Source organism: Micromesistius poutassou (genome assembly GCF_964030765.1).
Source record: "Micromesistius poutassou genome assembly, chromosome: 2".
In the NCBI taxonomy this organism is placed as follows: domain Eukaryota; kingdom Metazoa; phylum Chordata; class Actinopteri; order Gadiformes; family Gadidae; genus Micromesistius; species Micromesistius poutassou.
Genome location: NC_140272.1, coordinates 9,926,155 through 9,947,442, shown reverse-complemented (window position 1 = coordinate 9,947,442; position 21,288 = coordinate 9,926,155). Strand labels below are relative to the sequence as shown.

At 44.3% G+C, this 21,288-nt stretch overlaps 1 protein-coding gene across 1 annotated transcript in view; it reads left to right on the top strand.

The window, feature by feature from the left end:
- Positions 1-21,288, top strand: part of plxnb1b (plexin b1b) — a 67,184-nt gene that overhangs the window by 2,907 nt on the left and 42,989 nt on the right. Inside the window, exon 2 of the mRNA XM_084464370.1 lies at positions 12,162-12,253. The gene's annotated coding sequence lies outside the window, so the exon portion shown is untranslated. The remainder of the gene's footprint in view (positions 1-12,161; positions 12,254-21,288) is intronic.

The following is a 21,288-nucleotide window of genomic DNA, read 5'->3' as shown; positions in this document are numbered from 1 at the left end:
CTTCCCGTTTGTCTGCCGTCTGTGTGTGCGTGCACTCGCTCAACGTTGGTTTGAAAAGGTGTGTTTGACCCGAGAGTCTGCAAGTGTGTCTGTTATTTTGTCTAGTGCTGAGCTGGACTTGCTGTGCACAAGTAAACGGCTGTTATTTAGTAATCTTATTACTGGCACGCGTGATAGCTGCTGGGAGTTTGGTCCACTTTATAAGGTGAAACATTCAGTGAGTTTGCTGGTGGTGTTGCAGTGAAAGTTGGGGGAAGGGCGACTTTCATTAGCATAAGCCCCACATTGTGTTTCTGACCTTCTAGTTTCATTCGAGATTCCACAACTCCACACTCACACACTGGACAAAAAAGACCTACTGAATGTAGAGCAATTAGTTAATTAATGATTTGATTAAATGTGAAGTATTGCTTTTATACTGGCATTGTATTGGTACTCTTTTTGTATAACTATCTCATCCATAAATGTATCTCAGCTGTCTTATCTAGCAGGAAGTAAGCTCAAGTGGAGTGGGGTAGGCGGGGGTCCTTGACAGAATGGCACACAGGGCTGTAAAGTATCATTCCCCCTCCTGATAGTGGAATCAGCCGTTGGCTAAAGGAGGCTGAGGTAGGAAGACACCGCTCAGTTTTTGTTGGAGAACCTTTGGTTTGAAGGTGAGGCCGCTGCCCGTGGAGGGGTGTTGGGTGGATGGTGTTCAGAGGACTTGGACACAGATTGCACTTATACTTTAGTATTCTCTACGGAGGCATGAATGGAGCTAGGGCTGAGTTTGAAAACATGATGCATTTATTCATAATTTCTAATTTCTAATAATTTGAGAACTTTGAAATTTCCCCTTAAAAATATACACAAAATGGTCAAATAGAAAATAAAGTCCAGATATGAATCCAGCTGTTCTGCAATTTCTATTAAAAAAAGCACCTTTTTTTAAATCGTTTCAACTCGATTATATTAGTTTGGTGATCGTTTCACTCTGAAATCGAAGTCGCGATGAAAATTTGATTAATTGCCCAGCCCTAAATGGAGCTGAATGACATTCTTCAATATTAGACATTTGTAACATAGCTAAACTTGTGTTGTTCTAGTGTTATCAGACATTGGCTTTGTATATATTCTCAGGAAAATATATTATCCACATATGTGCTATATATCTATCTATAGTACATACAGTATCTATGATAGGCATACAAGGAAAGACTTAAGCCCCACAGATTATACGTTTATCAAGTAATGTGTGTGCACCTGCATCATTCTGTCTACATAGTCCATCGAGAGACTAGCCAGTGTGCTAGAATTCAGTAAGCTTTGTAGATAATCCAATGTTTTATAATGTCTATTCTTCGCAGCTTCCGAAAGGGTAGGGAAGTGAATGTAATCAGTGTGGTTATGCTCTGTCTCAGACTCAATCTCTCTATACCTATCTTGCTGCTTCTGACTCCCTCTCACTATCTTGCTGACTCTCTCGCTCTCTTTGTTTATGTCTTTCTCTCTTTCCCTCTCTCTGTGTAGAAGGGGGAAAGGAGAGAAGAGAGATGGTGCTATAGGCTCCTTTTGTTTCCTTTGTTTGACAAAAGGCTGAAAAGGAGATGGGGAGGGTGATGGTTGAGAGGTACAGAAGTTGTAAATCGTGAGAGAGAGGCAGTGTTAGAGCGAGATGGGGCGACAGGAAGGCTTACATGTTTAACATCCGAATTGCTATGTTCGCACAGACAAAATGCCAGGTTTGTGACCAAATTTAAGCACCACACCGGTCTTCGATCGACACAGGGTGCTCAGCCGAATTAGTCAATCTTTTCCCTGTTCAACAACAGCATATCATTTCTGTTGTACGCTAGGCTGAGTTTCCTCTCACTGTGACCCGTGATATTAAACAAACATCCCATAAAACCTGATGCTTTCAGCAGCAGTTTAACAGCCTATTCCAATTCGGCCAAGGTATATCAATGCTGTAATATTGTGTGTTGGACCTTAGATTGTGTGTGTCTTCTTGTAACTGCCAGTTGGTGTAAAACAGCTGCCGTGGATGGCAGCAGAAATTTCTTCCTCCATCTTCACAGTAGAAAGCGGCAGCAGGGCTGGTGAGGAAGGGTGGGGCCAAGGGGGCTCACTACTGGGCTGTGACCAACATCTGTGAGCCCGGCTGGCCCCAAAGTTCTCCTCCAAAACCCAACCATTGAACTTCTGAAGGGCTCCACGTGGAAAAGCCGCTGCTCAAGTCTTCTAAGAATATTGTTGTGTAGATTGCAGAACCCCGAAATGTTTGGGTTTGAAACGTCTTCTATTCAGCGCCAGTTGAAAAGGCTGCTTTTCCTCGTGAGTGCTCAGCATTTCAGACAGGTGGCAATTCAACCACAGCTTAGGGTTTGAAAGCCAGCGGTCTTTCAGGCACTCCAAAATATCAAATGCCATGCCAATGACGTCAGGCCTACCGGCTTTTGACTCCAGAGGCAACAGTGTGGGAAGCGTCTGCTCTGGTTGCCACTCGCTGGCTCTGGGTGTGGGCTTGGATAGGCCCGCCCCCCAGGCATGAAAAGCAGCATTTTGAAATGCCAACACCCGGCCGTGGCAACTGTAGAGGTACTTGGGGTAGGGGGGAGGTGTGTGTGCAGTTTCCCCCAAAACACCCTTTTTGTCCCCAACTCCACCCCTCCTTAAACTCCCTTGGAACAGCCTAGGGGGAGCGGGGGGGGGGTGGCCTTCAAGCCCTGGGAAAAGGACGGTTGCTAGGGTGAACCGGGCTGAGTGTTGCTAGGGTGAACCGGGCTGAGTGTTGCTAGGGTAGAACAGGGCCGAGTGTTGCCAAGAATGAATGTTAAAGTTTCCAGGTTGGCTTGGTGTCTGGGTGAGCTCTTTAAAATAAATAAAAGCCCTCCTTTGTAGAACATTTTACCAAGTTAGGTCATGCGCTCCATGTTGTTTTGGGATTGACAACTTAAAAAAATGTTGGAAAACAGTTTATGAAGATTTAGATGAAGAACAAATCAACACACACCCAGGCTCTCCTTACATTTCAACCCACAGACAGCCGGTTCATTCATTGCTTTCAATTCCACTCACCTCCGAAGATGGTGTTCTGTCACATGCACTTGACACCAGTTGGGCTGTCATATTGATGGCACATGCTGGATTCAAAGAGTAACCTGATATGATTCTTTATAGACCCACTGTTGTGTTGATGCATGTCTCCCTCCTAGCCTTTAGGTGTGTGTGTGTGTGTGTGTGTGTGTGTGTGTGTGTGTGTGTGTGTGTGTGTGTGTGTGTGTGTGTGTGTGTGTGTGTGTGTGTGTGTGTGTGTGTGTGTGTGTGTGTGTGTGTGTGTGTTCATGATGGCCTACATGTAGGCGTCGGTCCATTATTGTGTACGGGAAAGGCTAGCCCTCGTACTACCCCAACTGTTTCCTAGCAACAGTTAGGAAACTGGCCAGTTGATGGTAACCCGAGAGGTGTCCCGCTTATTCTGTGCACGCTGCTCTAATCCTACGCATGGATTACAGAGGTTTCCTGCTTGGATCTGAAAGCTTTTGGTCTTATTCGTCATTTGTTGCATTGCATTCCCACTGTTGAAAGTAGGATCTCTGATGCGGACGGTTTTCGCTTTTGAGTGAAGTATTCATTTTTACAGTAAGCTTGTCCACAATGCATGTATTGCAAGGCATAAATCAACCTGCATATGGAAAGTGTTTGGTCAAAAGATAATCTAAAATGGCCCTAATGAAGGATTGTAAAGGTGTCGTGTGTAGGATTTAGTGGCATGTAGCGGTGAGGTTGCGGATTGCAACAACTGAATACTCCACTCAACCCTCCCTTTCCAATGACGTTGTCTGTAAGATGCCATGAGGTACTTCAAAAATGTGTCATTCTCTACGGCAGCGTAGAGTAGCCAAGGGTCTAGGTGAGGAGGTTCCTTGATGGATTTGTGAATTGTATTTGCTTATTTAGTCAGTAGAAGTATAGGTCATAGCTTACAAGTTGGATATCAACTTTAAATTTGAAGAGGATCCACTGGAGATATAACAAGCTCATTCTAAACTAATGAACTCACAATTCTTATTTTCATGGGATTATACACGCATTTATTATGTTCCATTCTGCCAAGTCCGTTCCGCTAGGGGCCTCTAAATTCTACACACTACTGCACCCTTTGACCATCCTTTACAGCCCGCTAGATCTGTCTGTGTATTCCAAACGGCCCGAAGGCAGGCTAAATGACACGCTGTCGTCCTTTTGCTGTCTTATTCCCTCTCGCTCTCATCATTTCATTAATGGAAAGCCTTAAGGTTCTCTTTGCTTCCCAAGAATAAGCTTTTCCAGCCGCTCCACCTCGGTAGCCCTAATCTGGGCAGCGATGAACGAGGCCTCTGTTTTCAGGGAATGGATGGGGGTTTCTGAAGGAGGGAGGAGGAGGGGTGTTATGTATGCCCCCCACCGCCACCGCATGCCCATTCACTTCCCTCCACCAAGTCACGGAACTCCAAAGGTTGTGTTGTAATCATATGCAGTTGTTCACTATTCTCGGTCTTAATTAGGCTTTATGTGGGTGAAGGGGTTCAGCTGTTTCTAAGCATGTTAACAGGACACACCACACTTTCTTATTCTCTCTCAGCGTATCAGCTAATGTGACAATGGAACGCGTTTAACCTGCCCATCGCCGGTTGTTTGTAGGATTGTAAAATGTAGTCTTGTAATCCAACTGCTGGTTGGGCTTTGCTTGAAGACCAAAGCCCTGTTGTGGACAGGAGGCCCTCGCTGATGGGAGACTGAAAGAACAGTGGAAAGAGCAATTCTATTTTCTCACTTTATCTCTAGCATTGTAACCCACTGAGCCCACCACTGAGGTTGCATACAAGACAAAGTTACAAACAAGGCTTTGTGATGAAAAAGGAGCCACTATCCTGAAGGAATGCAGTGCAAGTATTTAACTTTAATATTGACTTATACTGCACAATATCGCAATGATTATCAAAATGTGGCGTCAGCCTACATTCATTTTTCCAGTATCAAATGGTACGGCTTACTAAAGCTCACTATTAATAGCTCCCTCTGTTTTCCAATGTGCTAGCCACACATTTAGCTATGAATGATACACAGCCAGCTCGCAATCATGCTGACGTCATACCTCACCTAATTGAACCGAACACTACACCTTCTCCCAATTGTGGTTTGGGTGAGCCACAATTTGGGCCTAAAGCCCAAAGCTCGTGTCCATGTGGGACATGAAACAATGGTTTTAGTTGTAGACATTGGTGCCTTGTGCTTTGCTCCCTGAAAACATTACGAAAAAGATTATGCCAGGCTTTCTGCTCTCCTAATGAAACCTGGTGTCTCACAAGCTGTTTACTGTATTCACAATATTTACAGATTTGAAGTGCATTTCACTAGGCCTAATTGCTCAATTTGATCTTGGATGGTCTTTAAACAATTACTTAGACACATGTGTAATGCATTGTGTTCTCTTGTAGTGGGTGGGTTCAGTCTTAATGAGATCCAGCTGGAACCGGGGTAAAGCTGGTAGCTGACATAACAATGTCAGGCACACAACGTGGTCCATGTAGCTCATAACTAAAAGAGAAAGGGACCTGGCTACCGTCCAGGTGAACCTGGCATTACCAGTTTCCAAATGTGTAGTGCGGTTCATTCACCACAGAAATCAAGTGAATTATGAGGTTAACAAACCCCATGATCACAATGACTAAACAGAATCCAATGGGACAAAGGTTTGGTAAAATTCAGGGCATGATTTGTATGGCAAGTCCAATTGCAGCTAGATAGCAACAACCTTTTTTCATCACGATTGGATGTGTGTCTGCTTAGTGTTACTTGTTTGAATGGTCACTGCACACAAAATGACCATAAATTGACCTTAATATTCTTTGCATGGTTATAGATATGACTCTTTGAGACCCAGGGTGCACGTGAAATGTTTTTTCTTCTTTCCAAAGTTAGATGGTTGCATGGCTCTAGTTCAGAAAATTTCTTAATCAAGCTTTGGATGATAAAATGTAATCTTATCACTGTTTGTAGGAGCCAAAATTGTGTGTTTCTACTAGATTCCTCAGTGAGGGAATGGATACAGAAATATATACAGAAATGTATGTTTTGAATGTTTTGTATTTTGGGTGGCTGACCTTAAAGGTCACATCCTAGCAAAATATAATTATTAGTTATGTCAGATATGGATTCAGACCATATAATAGAAAGCAATCACACCCGTACAGGATTAGCTTTAACCTACTGGTGTAGATGGTGTGGTGGATTTCTGTGGCCCTTAGTGATAACATCCCAAGCCTGTGATGGCACCCTTCCCCCAGCAGCATGTCCACTGCAGATGGTTAATCTCCTGCCAATCGATCACATGCCACAAATTGATTACCATGAAGCCCCACCATGACCCAAGGCCTGCATAATGTAAAGCCCACACACTGGCCTGTTTGGAAATAGTATGCATTGTAGTATTGACTTTTATTGTATAAAGGACTTCTCACGGCCAAATCCATGTTCGTTCTAAAAGGGTTGTTTCACTTGGTTTTGACTCATTGAACATGAGGATGGACATGTGAGCTGTACTTTATAATCTTCTAAAATGTGTGTGACTGACTAATAGGCAGAACATGAGGCAGAACATTTCCAATACAATTTCATTGTATTTTATTCCCTTTCCAAAAATCCTGGAATTGGACCAGTACCAGTGGTTGGGGTCCATGTCTGGACCCTTCTGTTCTCCCTGTAGTAGACTAAAGTACTGAAGACATGTTTTACTCTGCTGGGACTGAGACGTGTGTGATTCAGCATCTTAAGATCATGGGAATGTACAAGGTCGTCTTCATTATCTCAAGAACCATTAGTTTATCTTGAGGAAGCCTGTCCTTGCACAAGGTCAGACTATAATATGCCGTCTTCATTCAAACGTCATGCTTGAAGTAGCTAGGTTGCTCATTAAGTACATCATTTGTGGGGTGATCTTATTTGGTGGGCACAGGAGATTGCGACGGAAGGTCACAAAAATGATCCTCTCTGTCTGATTATTTCCTCTGTGATTTGCTGCTCCTTTAGTTTGTTACGGTAACCACACTGTTAATAACTGTAAGACAATTTGGCTATATTTAATCAGTTATACCTGGAAAAAAAATCGAACACAAGAATTACAAATTTGTTGTCTATCCGCAAGAGATAAAAAAGGCGCAAGATGAAAAGCCCAAGAGGGCGTGGTCCACAAAGGCGTGGGCCACAACCTTGTGTTATGGTGAGACCGAAACCCTGCCTCTGCCTCATGTGTGTCATATGTGGCACACATCGCCAGATTGGAGTGTCCTCTGTTCTCAACTGCTTGATTTGTTGATATTCTTTCTTTCATATAATAATTTAATGAGAATGGACATCGTTGGCATTACTATTATTATCCTACCTAACAATGTTAGCCGTAGATAAATAGCTTAAAAAGAAAACATGAGCCAGAGATCTAAGAAATATTTCAGCTTGCTGCTTGAAAATCAAATAAAATAAATGATACCAAGCGCACCATGGATGGAAATAGGCGTGGTGCGGTGGTGTTCTGGTGACCAGCTTTTGTGTGTAGCATGGACGCACTGGTAGTCCCGCTGCAGTCATGTGTTTTAGATCTCGGATGGTGTACATGGCCCTGGACACCACCCAAACAGCCCTGGACACCACGCTTACTGGACACCTTCCTAACAGGGCCCCATGCTAACAGGAAACCACCCTAACAGCCCTTGCATCTCTAATGTTGGCTCTCATGAGCCTGTATTTTAGCATCCTCTATTTTATTTTAAAAATTCAGATATTTGACGCTCAAAGATGCACAAAAAGATAAAATGTGCTGTAAACGTTTTTGTTTGCCTTTCGATCTCCTACTTAATATAGCCTGTATTTTCTATTACTGCATTGCTGGAGGGTCTGAGCATACTTGTGAAATGTGTGATTATTGTATTCTTGTGAATGTCAATTGAATGATTTGAAATTCACTCATCATGGGTGTGGGTGAGTAGCAAGAGAGGGTGAGAGACAGTAGGACACTTGCTCTGAGCGAAACAAAACATTGGTAATGAAAGTACTAATTAGGCAGACCGAAGTCAGACCTTGCTGATTACAAAAACTGTGGGGAAAAACCTTGCCCCTGGCTAAACCATGGCCTTGTTTTTGGGGGTTCTCATACCCCTATCATGGCCTTGTGCCAAATACGCCAAGGCAATTAACATTTATTGTGTGTGTATAATCCCAGTATTTCCTAAAACAGAGCATGACCACTGAATTTGTGTGCATCTTTGTGCGCTTGTGTATTTGCATGTGCAGTCATGCACACTAAAAGGCATACAAGTGTTTATATGATGATGTTACCTCGCGCCATATTCAAAGATGTTTATTTTTAACAAATAAACACATTAATTAAGCAATACTTTTTTTCATTAATGCATTTAATAACATTTTATAGACATAAAGATATCTGTACTTAGTTCTTCTTCTGCGGTACAAATGACAAGCATTTCACCTTGCACACAAGATACTCTTTTCTTATACTTCTTTCTATCAGGCTCATGGCATATTTCTAATGCTTTGTCATAACTTTGGTCATACAATGATATAGGGGATACTTCCTAGAGTTCAACTGAAGCATTTCAAGGAAGATACAGTATCGAGCCTACATGGTTTCTCATTGCCGCTCTTGGGCATTCTGTGCCTATGAGGATTTGGGGAGCAGCTAACCGTTGGTCACAGCATCACTTCCATACACTGTGGTCAGAGAATACAGGGCAATCTGGAGTTATATTTAAGGCTACTTATAGAGTGGCCTTTTTTAGGTTGTAATTATAGAGAAACTGCAGGCTTTGAGACACAATCAGTGGTGACTCTCAGACCAACAGATTAACAATTTAAGAGGGGGCCGAACCTCTGGTTTGGATGACGTTTGATTTTACTTGCTCCGTTCCAGTTTTTTTATTGTAGTTGGGAACTATGTTCACTAGGCCCCATGTTTTGTAAGGGGATAGAGGAGTATTATGTACATGAACATGTCAATGTGAAACAAATTCACAAACAAAATTTGTCTATTTTATAGCTACAACGGGATCACTTGGGTCTAAACTTGAATGCATATGCCTACTATTAACGTTGTATAAAATGTGTGTTTTGGTTTACAGCTGTCTCAAGCTATAGGATTATTTTTCTGTGACATCCATTGGCTTAAGTTAACAGAGCCACACAGTGTTTACACGCACACTAGGAACACAATTGTTACCCGCTTTCCTCGCTGTCTCAGAATGAGCTGTGTGAGCATGTTCACTGCCTTGTTTGGTATGTACGTATTGTTTACGTACGTAATGTCCGTAACAATAGCCCCTTTTACAGAGATCCCACAATATTGCCGTAAAGAAGATCCTTCATTATACTGGCTTTATTTTAACACAGAACCAAACAATGCCGCTTTTTTCATACTGTGTCGACGTTCGGGAATCAGAGGCGTGACTTGTAACAGGACAGCGTCAGCTTTCTTGTGCGACGTTCAACGTGCATGCAGAGCTGCCGCAGCCACATTGCCTTCTAGACAATAATGGCGCGGAACTGAGGGGTGAGGTGCTTTTGCTAGCTCATTCATGCACATTCATACCACTGCAACAAATACAACATGGTGATGTGTAGCGTTACAGTGGCGTATTCGTGCGAGCAACATGTTTGTGCGATCACAAATAGTTGGAGGAGAAATGTAAGCGGAACTGGGAGCGGTTGGAGGCAGAAAGGTGTGCCGACCTTAGACGCCGTAGACGGAGACCTCAAAGGCTGGTTTATACTCCTCTGTAAAGTGCTGTACGTAGACATGGAGAGCCGTCGTTGGAGACCCTCTCCATAGCTCTACGTGCGCATTCAATATTTTTTAACTATCCGTCGACACAATGGAGACGGACGGAGACGGCAAGGGCTGTGATCGGTAGGGGTGTAACGATACACTAATTTGTATCAAAAATTTTCGGTACGGGTCTAACGGTTTGATGCACGTTTCATTTCGGTGCGTACCGAGAGAAAAAAAACAAAACTTTTTTTTATTTTTTTATAAAGTTTTTATTGATTATCACACACTCTGTGAGTGCCTTGTCTTGTCCTGATGTTTTGTGTTGAGGACCACAATGGAAATAAGTCCTGGACTTTATTGTGTTTTTATCCTCAATTGTATTTGATGTCTTTTGTGTAAGGCATTTGTTTGATACAATTTAATAAATCAAATCAAAATCCAATTGTTTAATAAAAAATAAAATAATAAAAACTGCTGTACCGAAAAACATACCAAACCGTGACTTAAAAACCGAGGTACGTACCGAATCGTGACTTTTGTGTATCGTTACACCCCTAGTGATCGGTCCTCCTAACAAAATAATTTCCGGAATCACTTTTTCCTAGTTTGACTTTGCACCTTATTTACTTTGTACATTGTTTACTTTGCACATTAAGGACCAATAAAACACCAAATAAGAGTTGAAAAGCTTTGGAAGTTTATTAACAACACTATTTACATGGTTAGTAGTCAACATATTAATCAATCGGGCGGCGAATTTCACTGCGTATTCGACATACTGACGGAGAACTGCGAATGCTCGTGGGGTTTCCGTATTCACAGAGTCGGATTACGGAGTCGGAGAAGTATACTTTGGCCTTAAGACACCAAATGTCAACGGCAACAACTCGGGGGCGGCAACAACTCTTGATCCATTGCCTATTGATCTCATTGGATTTACATGCAGTATTACATGCGGTGTTGTGTCCTCACCGTAGTAATGACTATCACCTTGTTACTCAGCCTAACTGTGCATAACTGTGCATGTGAATACACTCACTGTGAGTTTGGCGGTTGTTTGTTAATTACGTGGGTTCAATATACTGCTAGACATGTGGTCTAGCTGTCTAAACCAGTGTGTAAGCACCACTCCTTGTGTAGGAAGATAAGAACAGTAATCCTTACAGTTCTCTAGTACTCTATGCAAAGTGGTCTGGCCCGTGCTGCATGCCCACTTTGACATTGGGCTGGATGGATTGGGTTCAGACTTTATGATTCAACCTCAGTGTTTTTATATTTTTGTTGAGTTATTTTACCCTACAATACTGAACCTATCTATCTATCCTTTGATATTATAGTATTTTGCAGCAAGACACAACAGATCCAAACGCCATGGGATCTTTTCATCTGATTTGGTAACTGGGTGTTGTGAATAATCAGAGCATTCTTTCGTTCTTGTAAATCTTTCTTGCATGCAGCCCTAAATGTGATGGTCGAACAATCCCTTTGTAACCTGTGCATTAATATTGATGAGTTTTAGCGAAACCCAGGAATCCTTATTCCCTTGTGTGTTGTAACCTTCAGAAAGCATTACTGTCTACAGTGTGCAAGGTTATATGACTGTCTCCCCCCCGTCCCCCCTGCACCTCCAGAAAGACATCTCCATGGCGGGGAGAAAAATGCAACGGCAGATGTGTGGACAAGCCCTGCCTGGGGCAGGACATCCAGTCCTCTCCGGTGGACTTTAACAACCTAGAGGGAAAGTGGGAGAAGCTCCAGTTTTGACCAATAGGCCATGGGCTGAGTTAATTCCTTCCGCATTCCTAGACAATGACTAACGTCATTGTAGCAGGAGAAAATGGAACTGAAAAAAATCTTTAGCAGTCCAAAGCACCTGTGTTAAAAAAGAGGAAGTGTTAACATTTGAGAAATGACATTACGGTGTATGAGGTCAGCACAAGACACTTTTCCACAGAATCAGACAAACCTTTTTTTACAATACATTTTGCATTTAAACCCTGACAGCTGTGTTGACTGTATGGTTGTAGTGCATTCACGCCGTCTCCTCTTGGCAGCCTGGGCTGCTTTGTCTGCCTGTTGAAAAGGTAACGTGTTCAGCAGCAGGGCCCTGACAATAGCAGCCTTGTAGCGCTGCCTCACCTGCTAGCGGGAGCTAAAGGGATCTGGCAGGCGCTGCCGCCGCCGAGCTAGGCCCGGGCCGGAGGAATGTTCCAGCAACGGCTCCCACTAACATCCTCATAACTGGGCTCTTTGGAGTGATGCTTGCGTAAAAAACAGTTGGAGTTATTGTGCGTCACAGAGGAAAGACTTGGAGAAATACCTTGGGGTTTCTTTAATCTGGTCTCTGTTCTCTCTCCAGGTCTGAACAGATTCTATCGGGGAGCCTTTGGGAAAGGACTTTGGAACAATTTGGAATATAAGTCCAGCTCTAGACCTGCTCTAAAATACCAGGTAAGAGAACAATGCCATGTTATGTAACTTCTTCTTCTGTAGTTAAAGGGCCCCCTGTTATGGAAGGGCTGTTTTTGTCTTGCTGTAAACACAAACACTTGTGTGTCAGAGAGAGCATGCCTTTCAGCTTTTCAGGTATTTCCTCCAATTCATCGGAATCATAAAATAGATCATCGGCACGGATCCTAACTTCCTCCCCCCCGAGCTGTGCCAAGTCCTCCCCCTCCCCCTACCCCCTCTTTCCCGCTACCAACTCTTCCCTGCAAGCCCATCCCAGATAACTTGGCAGTTATTTTAAAGCATTGAATTCTGCTCGCTCTTTCCCCCCCCTACTGTGTGTGTGTGTGTGTGTGTGTGTGTGTGTGTGTGTGTGTGTGTGTGTGTGTGTGTGTGTGTGTGTGTGTGTGTGTGTGTGTGTGTGTGTGTGTGTGTGTGTGTGTGTGTGTGTGTGTGTGTGTGTCAGAGCTAGTGAGCCGAGCGCGAGCGAGGATCGGAGTGGATGGAATTTTGGAGCGTGGAGCGGTTTTTTATTTAGAGGCCGGAGCGGCCGCTCTGTTCCGCTCCAATTTCGCTCTGATACTGCTCACACCACGAGTCTGAGGCATGCCCAAGCAAATCCACCCAGAATGAATTTCTTCCTAATACAACCACGACCGGTAAATTTCAAATATTGGACATTGTAAGCTTGTTGGAGATGGAGTTCACTAAATATTTTAGAAAGGAAACTGAGAAGTCATACAAGTGCACCATTACTACAAAAAAACTAGATACTAACAATGTAGAGCAAGATCAACCATGTGGTGACACTGTTTCAGTGAGTAAAGATTCACTTTGGAATCTAAGAAGACGCATTTCGCGGAAACAGTGAGTGTGCTACGCGAACACACACAGAGCAAAGAAAAACGTGAGTTCTTTTGAATATGCTTCATATCAAGTAGAAGGCTAAAGTAAATACAGGCTAGTTTAGTTAGTTTTGCCATTCAAAGTAGGCCTAATACGATCTTTGTAATGTACTTATCGCTGTTCATGAAATTGTATTTCATAGAGAAAGACCTGCAGCAACAGCAGCAAAGCAAATAAATGTTCTATGACTGAAATATATTGCCGTTGCTCTTTGTTCTTTAGTATTTAAGTTTTCTGTTTAAGGTGGCAATTCCTTGTAGATTATTTCTCCATCTTTTAAAGTGGAGCGATTTTTCTGGAGTGGGAGGATTTTTAAGTGGAGCGGGGAGTGAAATTGAGCGGAGCGACCTTGAGCGGAGGAGCGGCCGAGTGAACGAGGAGCGGAATATTCGCACCGCTCCTCTCACTAGCTCTGGTGTGTGTGTGTGTGTGTGTGTGTGTGTGTGTGTGTGTGTGTGTGTGTGTGTGTGTGTGTGTGTGTGTGTGTGTGTGTGTGTGTGTGTGTGTGTGTGTGTGTGTGTGTGTGTGTGTGTGTGTGTGTGTGTGTGTGTGTGGTGTCTCTATTTTCCTGAGCCAGGTGAGGCTGACTGCATTTGGCCTCCTCTGGTTAACCTTGGTTACATAAACACTAGACCCTACATCCTGTCCAAACCATGCCCGTTCTGCCAGCGGCTCCCACCAGCCCTCGCCTTCAATACATTGTGAAATCGGAGCCAGGAGTGCATGTTTTGTTCCCAGGTGGAATGAATGGAGGCTCTCTGGTGTTGGCCGGGGAGGGGCCGGACACAAGCACCACAGTGCTGGGAGAGCGTTGAAATCTCTCTGGTGGATCTATTTCAGCCACACTAGATCCTCATCAATGGCTCCTCTTTATAGACTAATGCTAAATGAGTAGATATTGTAGTTGAAAGTTGTCTCAGATTGTTTTGCTTTGATACGTTTCAGGACTTGATAACAGCACTACCGGTGAGAGTAGTGTGAGCTTATTGTCGTGCGATTATGTGACTCTGCAAATATTGCCAGTCCCCGACCCCCGTCAGGTCCCTCTGTCTACACCGTCATTAAGGCCACAGTGTGATGGAGCCAAGTGCTCTTCAAACACACGGCCTCGCTTCCGGCTCCTCTGGGTTGGTGGGGCTCTGCTGTGATGCCCCACTCACAGTATATCATGTACACAGCCACACACACACATCATTCACCATAGTCACCATAGTCAAACCGCACCTACTTGGCTCTGTTTAACCAGCTGTTTTACACACACACACACACACACACACACACACACACACACACACACACACACACACACACACACACACACACACACACACACACACACACTAACTACTACTAACTACTGCACATCTCATTTACTTCAACAGGCCATCATTTTGACCTTGGTTTGCATGCCAAATGCAGAACCATGGTAAGAGACACAAACATGCGTATACACACAGAAACTCTGAATTGGAATGTCATTTGTCGGGCAATGAGGGTTATGTCCACTTGGCTCTGGCCTGTTTGTCCCCTCATGAATCATGGATACCGAAAGATATTACCCTTCCTGTCAGACAGAAAACAGTCACACACATGCAGACAACTGGGGCGGACGGAGATGAACAGCCAAGCATTTGATCAGAGGGAAATGATCAGCCCAGGAGACGGCCGCCATGGAGGGGGGCTGTGTGGATTAGATTATGATTCAGAGAGGGTGTGTTCCACCCATCTCCACCTGGATGCAATGTCAACCAGAGCACACAACGGTCTTAACACCTTAGACGTATAAACCAAGGTGGGTGGTTATTCATTCATTAAAACCTTTTCAAGGTTAAGAGCAAATATTTAGCTCAGTTTTCTTCAAACAAATGGACAACTAGTATCAACTGTGTGTGGGTTCACTGATGTAAAAGTGCTTGTGCCTTTTCAAAACCCATTGAGGACAGAAATTTGTAGTGAACTTAAAATTACTCCAAAGTTGGAGGTCCTTGAATGATCCTTACAGATGCGTCAAATTACTTTTATATTCACAACCCAGATGTTGTGAATGTAGCTGAAGGCCTGGAGGTGTTGCTGATGTTGGTTTATGGCCCTCACACACAGTGTGTCCTTAAGCAGACGGTATTAAGGAGTCTCCAGTGAACTTCTGTAAAGGAGACATGCCTGCGTTTTTGCCCTTTAAGGCAACATAGGCTGCCTTAAATATGTTATGTATTAATGTCCACACTTGGAAAGTATTTCATGTGCTGTTTCATGCCGCTCCAAAATGGTTTTATTTTAATTTGAACATAATTTCAACAAATGTATTTGATTGATAATTCTTCTAATTCAAAGTCAATATGGATTAAATTAATATTATTCATACATGATATGCTCCACTTCACCAGGTAGTCTGATAACGTGGACAGCCTTTGATAGTAGTGGTCTGTATAATACAGTTTGCATGCAGGTGTCAACAAGTACAGGTTGTGATACTGCTTTGCCCCTTTACACTTGGCTCAACTAAAGGGACCTGACTTGTTTAAGGGAGTGGCCAGACGCGAGGAAGGGCACATAAATAGTCCTGAGGCCTTGACACTATCTCTTTCCGATGGTGGGATTTCACTCTGTTCTCTGAAAATGACCTTCATGCCAAACTGTGACGGCAGCGACTGTTCTGCAAGACTACAGAGGAGCATGTTACAAATTCTACCCTGGTATCCCTGTCTGGCCTCTCTTCTGGTAAACAATGAAGACAATTTGAAAATGGCAGTGTTTTAACTTCAAAAAGCCCTCCCTGGGGGGCCTTCAATACAGTGGCAGGGGCCCTTGGCTTCCTGGAGTTCAAAGTTCCTGCTGACAAAGAGGCACGCCGTACGAGAGCCACCGTGCTCCGACTTGTCTCCCGAACAGCAACATGGCCGAACACCTGCACACCGAGGCTGCTTTTTAATGTATCCAACAATCCTCTTGAGCGTGTTCTTTATTGCTTTCGGGCTTGAAATGTGTTACGGGCGCGAGAGGGAATTTATCCAGGCTTTGGGTTACTTTTTTTGTAATTACCTGTAATCTCAAGATACAAACCTGGCACATGTTTTTCATCTCACAGACTTTTAATATATGACATATGTAAAGTAATGTGGGGCGTGTCGGCACCAGCATGGGGCTGGTTGGAGTGCGCCTGAGTCCCAACTGGACTGTATTCTGGTGGGCAAATAATGATAAAATTGAATAATATCTTTGGTATGTTTGTGATTTCATTCCTATTATTACATTAGCATATTCATAGCAAATCTTAAAAATACCTGTGAGTAGCGCCCCCTGAAGGACAACAGGGGAAACTGTTCTAATGGCCCCCTCTCCTTGACGGCTCCTCTCTCTGAGACGGTGACTTTCCCTGTGAAGAAAGGACGTACTATTGTACCCGAGCAGAAACGCTGCTAATGAAATCACATCAGTCATCTCCGCCTCCCCCCTTCCTCTCTTAATCCTTCTTTTCCTTTGGCTGTGGGTTTCCTCAATGTCTTCTTTACCTGCTGATAGGAATTTAACAGGAGCAAAACAAGACCTCTAAGGCTTCAAGGAAAAAGTAGGTAGAGGTAAATGGTCAATTAAAATAATCAAAATGAGTCTTCAGATGATGTAGTGATCACTGTGAAAAACAACAACTTTATCCATGATGTCTTAATATAACCGAATATGGATGACTATTGTGAACAATATGTACAAGCAAGATAAACAAAGAAATTAAGAGGTCTACCTCCCTTCCCAGCATGTTTCACCTGGCCTTGCGTGAAGGGCGGGACTACAAACACGGCTTCTGTTTGAGGAGGGAGTTTGGACTGAAAGCTCTGACTCTGCTGATTCTGCAGTTTACCCTAATACCCAACGATATCTCCTTCAAACAGGATTTAGTGTTTAATTAAAGTCTGGTAATAAATTCTGTGAAGAAATATTTTTAGAAATTAATTCATGTGTCTGAGCTATGCATAAGCAGTCCAAGACTGCAAACTGCGAGAGATTTCAGTCTGAGTTTGTTTCGTCTTACGAATTATTTTAAATGCAGCACAATGAGACAATATCCAAACTCTGTTTTTTAAAACCAATTTTCATTTAACTAAACAAAAAGTTTAAATCAAGAAGCAGCTGGTTACAGAAGAAAAATTAAACAGCGTTTTCCAGTCTACCATCTGCCCTGTTCGTACCGCTTGGTCGTCACCATGAGAACATTCAGCGGACTAGTTTAGGAAAGCCCATTATATCTATCTTGGGTGCCTCCATTTTAGCTTGACATCCAAAGTTGCCTGTTTTTCACCCGTGAATCCAGTCGTCCTGGGGTCTGTCTTTCCATGGCTCTGTCTTTCTGGCCTCTGAACTCCCTTGCTATCTCTCTTGCTATGCAGTAGAATGAGTGGAAAGCAAGGTTGGGAGTAGGAAGAATGGATTGACGTGGAAGTGTGTGATGGCAGATGGGTGGGGAGGTGTCTGCCACAGGGACACACACAGGGACACAGGGCTGGGGAGGAAGACAATAGGTGTGAAGAGAAATGGTGCCTTCCAATATTTGAGGGTGATCTGATGGTCCCCAGGGGTGCAGTTAAACACAGATGCGACTGATCAATAATAAAAAACGCTGGCACACACACACGCACACGTGCACGCACACACACACACGCACACACGCACGCATAAAGAGAGACTGGAATACAAACGCAAAGTTAAATTAACTGGGCAGAGAGTGCTCGCCTCGGGAGGAAAGGACAACATGGGGACATAAGGACGCACTGCCCTTTGGGCGACATCCCCCTACAATGCACTGATTTACACACAGTGCTGCCACTACTTGGGAGGTGGGATTTCCTCCCGACCGTTATCTAACCCAACATCCAATCAGACCCTTAACACTAACAACCACTGGGCTCCCAACTAATGCTTGTGGGGAATATAAATGGAGTACAGCTCCATACAGTACACATGTGTAAGGACCAGGCCTGGCTGGTTCCACTGCACAGGGAACCCTTGCTGTCTCTGGTCACTTCAAAGGATCTCTGGACAAAAGACCCTGCTGAATGTAAATAAGCGTAATGCCAAGGTAAACACAGATAATGATTTATAAAGTGCAAACTCGGATTGCCGCTGCTCAGTCTTTGATTTCAGTATGGGATGGGAGTATGGGAGAACCAGCTTGACTGGTGAGGTGTGACTCCGCCCTGGAATTAATGAAGCCATTTGGGAATTGGGTCGGCATGTGGCAGGTTTTATGCTTCCATAGTGGTAGACCGTAGCTGTGTGTGGGTGTGCGCGTGCGTACATGTGCAACCTCACATTAAGTCCATGTATTTTGCATATTGGCAGCCGGAGCATCTGTTACCGGAGTCCTTCAAAGAGCCAGGGTAGGGTCTGTGAAGTCACCTTATTATGTGACCCAAGACTACAGTCTGGTCAACATGTCCTTGTTAAACACAGAATGGAAACCACAAAAGCCTCATTCATATGGAATTTTATTGGATCACGTTATTTTCTGTTCCCAAGGCAACGGAAATAGACTCCAGTAGTTGGTATGGAAGTCAAATGAGCATCTAGAAATATTTTCCATCCCTAAGCTGGTTTTAATGTGAGATAGGTCTCTGTTTGTACACCGTCCATCATGGTGATGTATCGTGTATGCAGCAACGCCACTGCCCTGAGCCTGGTTTCATGTCAGCCAGCTGACAGGAAGTGCAAAGTTATGCCCTGGCCCTTTGGCCTGGTCCTACGCTGATTACAGTGTGTGGGAGAGTCTGTGGGCGACTGGGCTGTCAGTCCCTCATCAAGACTCCCATAACCTCCACTGCCCCACCCTGTCTAACCCCAGCCTCCCCCTAGCTACACTCACAAAGACGAGAGGTGGGGAATAGAGGACTTGTTGTTCTCACAATTCTACCTTGTGTGCAGACAACGTACGTAGCGGTGTGTCGCTTGGTCAGTGGCATCAAAACAGGGGCAATACAGGCAAGAGTGCAAGGTGGGATTGACATGAACAAAACTTGACGCTGACTTTCCTTCATGCTGTCTCCATGTGTATACTGTATCCACTATTTATAGGTCCTACACTAACTGATGCCATTTTAAAAGACATGGACACCCTTTCACTTAATAGAGCCCAGGCGGCGGTATGAAAAGAATATCTTCCTGATCATAGAGCTGCAGTAGAGTTGGGGTGTGGCCCAATACAACACCTAGAATTCAATTTCTCTGGTTTGTACCCAAACACATCATGATCTGCAATGTAGTGTCTTTCTGGTAAGCAAGATGGTGTTTGGGGTGACTAAGGGAGGGGGAGGGGTGTGTGTGTGTGTGTGTGTGTGTGTGTGTGTGTGTGTGTGTGTGTGTGTGTGTGTGTGTGTGTGTGTGTGTGTGTGTGTGTGTGTGTGTGTGTGTGTGTGTGTGTGTGTGTGTGTGTGTGTGTGTGTGTGTGTTAAATCTTCTTTCTATATTGATCTGTCGACAGATGTTGACTGGATGCTCGTCTCAGCCACGCAGGGGGTCTTCTGGAAAGGGGACCCTGCTGTTGTGTCAATTTAGTTCAGATGAGGTGTGGTTAAAGCAGGAGGTTATCAGGACCTCCAGCAGAGTCGGGTGAAAGGTGACCACACACACACACACACACACACACACACACACACACACACACACACACACACACACACACACACACACACACACACACACACACACCCTTCTTTAATCACCTCCCCCTCCCTTGGTCTGAACACCCCACACTATTATACAGAGGCGCTGGGTGGGGGAGGACCACTGGTGCGTTTTGATTGGACCCTCCCTACAGCCGTTGGGATGCGCCATCCGTCATGTCAGGGTGCGCATCCCTCCCCAACTCCCACACCTGGGACGGGGAGGGGGGAGTAGTGGGGGAGAGCGGCGGTTGGACAGGGGTACCCCTATATCAGTTTGATGATTACCACCGAGGCTTGTGCAGAATACAGATGAAGGTGTGTGTGTGTGTGTGAGGGGTTTACGACCTGTGCTTGTTATGGTCCCGGCAGCTGTGAATCTCAAGCAGCATTCCAGTGACCGGCCTTATCATCCGTCTGCAATTCAGTCGATGCCAAAAACCACTAGTTCGCAGTGACACCACAGAATGGTTACCTTTATGACCTACTCTCTTCAAAACATAATTTGAATAGCGGCTGGATAGACCATTGTTTTTGCAGCCTGGAGGCTGCGTATGCAGACGAGATTCCACTCACTGGAGGTTTCTATTTTTAGGTTGATTTTTAACATCGGTGGGTCAACCGCGTTAAAAAAGAGAAAAGCATGAAGCACTCCCGCTGAACCCTCCTGTTGAAAATCAAATCCAACAGAAAGTCCCGGTCAAATCCGATGGATAACAAATTACAGCTGCCGTTTGTTTTCTTTAGGTAGCGTCCTCAGACGAGATTGCATTCGATGAGAGAAGGTTTGGCATTGTGGTTGTTGCCAAGGTCGGGTTGTTCAGACCTGGTTAAGATGTGAGATGTTTTGGGGGCCCTCCCCTCGTAGTCAGTATAATTGTGTGTGTGTGTGTGTGTGTGTGTGTGTGCGTGTGCGTGTGTGCGTGTGCGCGCGCATGCACAGACTGGAGCCCAGACTCCTTGTGCTGTCTGGTGCTTCATGATGAATGAGACTATTATAGCTGAGAGGTGCGAGCCATGACTGTGGAGTGTTAGACCAGTGGGTAAACACACACACACACTGAACAATTCCACACTGTTGTATTATTGTGCTACGTGTCGCGTCCCTGTCTTAAACCACCATGTAACAATCCCATTTTGTCATAATTTAGCAGTCTTTCTTCTGGTTGTATATATAGATCTAGACAGAGATAGATTTCATACGCCCATGGTGCTACATGCCTGTTGGTGAGGCCAGGGCCGGGCTTTGTGCTGCTCTATATATATAGTGGGGTGTGCCTGACCACCCCAACAAATGAAAGCCTTTCAGTACGGGAGAACCTTTTTGGAAATCTGCAATGGTCAAATCAAAGCATGCACAAAAGAAACATGTTCTCCTGTAACATAATGGGATTACAAAGGAAAAAGAGTCCGTTTTACATCATCACTTAGGAGGAGGTAGCTCAAGAGAATAACATATTTTCGTTAGCATGTAAGCGAAGATCT